Below are 6,000 nucleotides of genomic sequence, written 5' to 3' on the forward strand. Positions count from 1 at the left end.
AATACGACACGGTCAGCAAGTTTAGGACAAATAAATTAAGCTCCAAGAATAGTACCCTAGGGAATAGGGAACCCTACTTGGTTACGGACAACTAAGCACAAATACAAATTATCCTATTACCAAGTATCCGAAATTGTGATTTTTGATTGTGAAGACTGAAACTAAATATGAGAACCAAAAATAACAAATTGCTAAAAATGAAAATGCAATGATAAAGTAATTTGCGAAAAATTCCAGACAAGAGAGTGTTGGGTGCTAGGGAGGTTCCTTCACCCAAATCCTATGTGTCGGAAGCTATCTAACGTAGATGTAAAATTCTTAATTAGGCGGTAGTCGTATCCAAGGCAGTTCAAGGCTCAAGGACCATATATTTTCAATTACGGTATTAATGTGCCATTTCAAGGGTCACACAAACTCAATTAGAGAGAGCTACAACCGGTTCAAGGGTGTCTAAGTCGCTCTAATTGGCATAAAGCTCAAGAATTAGACCACTAAGCGATTCACCCTCGCAATCACACGGCGGGTGTAAATCACCATGCTTATAACCCCTACAATACCAATTGGGTTACATATCGAGTTACTTTCCATTATTTCACTGCTATGTCAAAGCAAATGGAGTAGCCAGTAGAGCACTCTTTGCTAGTTGGTGCTTGTTAGAATACAAGTATTTTGTATAGATTCCTGATATTATTTCGGGACATACTCTAGTTGCTTATTGTAATCAGGGGTTCAAGCTCAATGTCCCCCCTTGTATTCAACAGTTTCATTAATCAAGGATTGAGGGCAGCTGCACCATCTCTTCATTCAAAAAAAAAAAAAAATTTCCTACAATACCAAATTAAGGGTTCGAGCTTAGGAATTAGTGGGGGTCAAGCCTCTAATTCCGTCCTAGACATGCTCAAAATACATACCCTAGAGTTGACTAGGCTCCTAGACATGCATTTCAACCCAACAAAAATTGATATAAGCATCCAATAAAATAAATTGCATCAATCCATTAAAATAGGCATCTTTTACATAAAATTTGGGCTAGAGCACACAACCCTAGCCCCCAACAAAAATTCTATTCACTACCCATGATCAAAATAGCATCAATTTCGTATACATCAATTTAAGAGGGAAAAGGTGAAGAGAAGTGGAAAGTCACAAGAACAAGTCACAATTGCTATAGAGCAAAAATAACAAGTCTTGATTTATAACCTCCCACTTTTACCCAAGTCTAAATCTTGATGGAGATGAAGCCTTTGATGCTTAGAGTGATTCCCCATTTGAATCCTCCTCAAATCTTGGCAAAATTGATGAGATTTGGTGTAGAGAAGTGATAGAGAAGGAGAGAGAATGGAAATTGTGGTAGTGGTCTTGTGGTGTTCTTGGCAGGAAGGAAAAATGGAGAGAATGGAAGTTTGGTGAGGTGGTGTGGTTCTTGGCAAGAAGGGAAAAAATGGAGAGAATGGGATTGTGGAGAGGTGGGGTGGTTTTTGCTGAGAAAGAAAGATGGGGTTGGAATTTAATTATAGGTTAGTGTGGTCTCGGTGAAGGGGAAGAGAGAATGGAATTGGAATTAATGGTAGTGGTCTGGTGTATGTGTTTCTAGAGAGGATGAAGGATAATTGAAATGGGATAATTGTTATGTGTGTGGCTAGAGAGAGAGAGAGAGAGAGAGAGAAGGTATAAGTGCCACGTGGCACCACAAGAATGGAGGAAAGAAGAAAAAGGAAGAACAGCCATGCATGTTCAATTATGCTAAAGGCTCACGTCATGATGATGTCAGCATGACGTCATGAATTTTTTTTCTTTTCCTTTTCTTTTCTGCTCTCCATTTTTTCCTTTCTTCTTCTATTCCGTCTTCTTTCTTCTCTCGTCGCCGTGCACTTCCACACATACTCTCAGAGGCAATTGAATTCCACTTCCTTGATGGAGTTGACCACGGTTGACCCACATTGACTATTTCTTCCTTTTGTCGGAAACTCCAATTTGCTCCAATTTCGCACTATTTTCTCTTGTATCCGCACAATTCCGCTTATTTTTTACAAAACAAGAAAAATGGATTAATTACATATTAATTGACATGAGGATTGACTTATTTCTAGTGTTTTAGATACGATTACATGCATAAAAATGAGTGTAATCACACCCCTACACTTGAACTTTGCTTGTCCTCAAGCAAACTAAATGAGATATGATCCGAAAATCTAATAACTCACAAACATATATGCTCAAACATAAGGAAAGCTCGGTATTAGCCTTTCCAACCATAACCCTCAGAGAATTAATTATGTATATGAGCATGAAGTCGACAAAGCACAACATAGGATTTATGAATTTCTAAGGCAATTAAGATGCACATGTGAGAAATGCTCAAGTATATGCATGTGTTGGTCATTTGTCAAATCAATCCACCATAATCAAATAGGCACATAGAATACCCGATATAACTTACTAAGCTCACAAAGGTTCACTAAATATTACCGCTCAAGTGTTTAGGGTTACATGTATTTCACTCAAAAGCAATTTCACAACACATGCCGCCATATGCTTGCTTTTCGATCTCATCTCCGCTAGGTAGCTCACAACATACATTCAAGATCAAGAGGTCTTTTATTTGATTGTAATGGGGCTAAGGACAAGCGGCTAATAGAAAAGAAGGATAAGGAAATGTAAAGTCCATAGAACCTCGTGAAGCGACTCTCTCTTGTAGAGATAATAGACTTTTGCTTTCAAATGCTAAGTCACTCACTGTAATCCTAAAGTACAACCCACACTACACTATGTACAGTACTTTACTTTCTTTATATTTTTTGGATTTTCTTCTATTTGATTTTCTCTTTCTTTTTTCTTTTTTTCACCCTTTTTCTTTTTTTTCTTTTTCTTTTTCAAACAACTTTTTTTTTTCTTTTTCGAAACTTTCTTGTCTAAACAAAATCGCTCACCCCCACACTTATTCTTTTCTAATCTCACATTTTTGACTTTTTTCTTTCTTTTGAATCACTCAAACATAAAGTCATTCTCTCGAATCGCTTCACCAACTACCATAGAAAGGTAGGATAAAAGTGTTTAGGCTAGGTAGGGATTTGTGGTGCTAATGAACAAAAAGGCTAAATATATAAATAGGCTCAAAGTGGCAATCTATTGGTAAATATCTTTGGGTGCATGTTTCTTTGGCAACGATGGTATTAAGCCATATGCCTCAGTCCTTTCCATAATGTCGTAAGCTAAAAGTAGCCTCGAGAGGTCTCAAGCAAGTTCTAGATATGCAATGTCTTGAAATTATACCCACATGAAAGAATAAGTGAATGAACAATGCATACACTATAGATATAGGCACAAAAGCTCACAAATAAGGGCATGCAAGTTAATCAAATCATCTATATGCTTCTCTAATTATGATGAACCAACCTAACCATAGGCTATGTGCACACATATAGTCAAGCATAGATCACATATATACTTAATCACAAAACAAATTCAAAGTCCTAGATCATGCTTAATCTATTCACAATCACAACAAGCTAAGTCCATGACTCGTCATGGGGTTGGAAAAGGCATATATTAACCACTAAATTCTAATTACAAAAAACTATCTAAAAAAGCAAAAGTTTTTTTTATTTTTAATAGGGCGCCTAAGCCCTCACCCCCACACTTAAAACTAACATTGTCAAGTGAGCTCGAAAGCTAAATCCAAGTCGGAATTAGGCATGAGAGTGAAGTCCGGGCGAAGGCACAAGAAAAACCTACACAAATATACTAAACTAATTGTGGAGAAAAGATATGGAAACCCCCTATGGCGACCCTTCATTGCTCACGACCTTTGAAGAAGACTAATATGAGACACCAACCTCAAGGCGCAAGGCCTTGACTTTCTTAACATATGCTCCATAATAGCTCAATGTGCTCATGAAAATATCAACTTCACTTAGAACATAGAATGTCCTAGAGCAATGTGTCACACAATAGCCACCACCAACGAATAAAGACAAGGGTCCTCTATTAAGCTCATAGCCTTGATCCCATCAATTCATGACCCAAAGTCATCCTCCATGCAAAATATCTCCATATTCTCCAAATTCCAACCACTTCCCAACCTCCCAAAAATAACAAGAAACTAAACTACCTACCACCACTATTAACAAGGAAAGTAAACATCACAAGTAATGCTAGGGTTGCCTCCCTAGCGAGCGCTTTGTTTAAGGACTTTATTGCCGGTCCATATGTCAAGAGAGTAAGTCAAGGAACATCTTGGAGGGTGATCACCTTCTCTTGAGAGTCAAAGGTAGAGTCCATATAGGGCTTCAATTGGTGACCATTTACCTTGAAAGGTTTCCCACCATGAAGGTTCTTGATTGCTATAGCACCATGTAGGAAAACTTCAACTACTTCCAAAAGGACCGCTCCACCTAGACCTCAACTTCCCAGGAAATAACTTGAGCCTAGAATTGTATAGGAGAACTTTTTGCTTGGGAAGAAATGTCTTATTCACCAAGTGTCGATCATGTATCACCTTGGTCTTCTCCTTAAACAATTTGGCACTTTCATATGCCTCTTCCCGAATCTCCTCCAAATCACAAAGATCAAGCTTCCGCTTCTCACCACTTGCTTCCAAGTCAAAATTAAAAAATTTGATAGCCCACATAGCTTTGTGCTCAAGCTCGACCGGAAGGTGAAAATTCTTTCCATAGCATAAACGGAAGGGAGACATGCCAATAAGAGTCTTATATGCAGTCAGATAGGCCCATAAAGCATCATCAAGTTTAATGGCCCAATCCTTTCTAGAAGAGTTTATCGTCTTTTCTAATATTTGTTTAATCTCCCTATTTGACCACTCCACTTGACCAGAGGTTTGAGGATGGTAAGGTGTGGCAACCTTATGCTTGACCTCGTATTTCTTCAACAAGGCATCAAAAGTCCGGTTGATAAAATGTGTCCCACCATCACTAATGATAATCCTAGGAGTCCCAAATCAAGAGAAAATGTGCTCTTTTAAGAACTTGGTGACTACCTTGGAATCATTCTTCCTTGTGGCCTTAGCTTCAACCCACTTTGAAACATAATCAACCGCAACTATGATATATTCATTCCCATGAGACTTCGGGAATGGTCCCATAAAATCAATGCATCAACAATCAAAAATCTCAACTCCCATAATGTTAGTGAGAGGCATTTGGTCTTTGGAGGATATATTCCCGGTCCTTTGGCATCTATCATATTCAAGAACAAAACTATGTCAATCTCGAAACTAAGTAGGCCAAAAGAAACCGGATTGAAGGATCTTGAAAGCTGTCCTCCTCCCACCAAAATGACCTCTACATAAAGATGAGTGGCACAATGAAATAATCTTTGGGACTTCCCATTGAGGAATACAACATCTAATCACTTGGTCTTTGCCCACCTTCTACAAGTACGGGTTGTCCTAAATATAAGACCGAGCATCACGAAGAAACTTCTTTTTAGAATGTGCATCATAGTGATCCGGAATGAAAGTACAATTGCTAGCCCAATAATTCACAAAGTCTGCAAACCAAGGAGTCTCAATATCAACATGGAATAGGTATTCATAAGGAAAAAGCTCAACCAATGGTATATCAAAAGAATCTCCACCATGTTCAAGTCTAGACAAATGATCTGCAACAAGATTTTCCCGACCTGGCTTATCCTTAATCTCTAAATCAAACTCTTGGAGTAATAGCACCCAACAAATCAAACGGGGCTTGACATCCTTTTTGCTCAACAAATATCTCAATGCCGCATGATCTGTATGGACTATCACCTTTGAACCCAAGAGATAGCCTCTAAACTTTTCAAGAGCAAAAATCACCTCTAGTAGTTCCTTCTCGGTAGTAGTGTAGTTCATTTGAGCCTCATTCAAAGTCCTATTAGCATAATATATAGCATGTAAGTGCTTTTCTCTCTTTTGACGAAGCACGACTCCCAAGGCAAAGTCCGATGCATCACACATAATTTCAAATGGGAGTGACCAATCGGGAGCAACAATAATAGGTGCTT

The sequence above is a fragment of the Rosa chinensis genome, chromosome 2 (assembly GCF_002994745.2).
Source record: "Rosa chinensis cultivar Old Blush chromosome 2, RchiOBHm-V2, whole genome shotgun sequence".
In the NCBI taxonomy this organism is placed as follows: Eukaryota; Viridiplantae; Streptophyta; class Magnoliopsida; order Rosales; family Rosaceae; genus Rosa; species Rosa chinensis.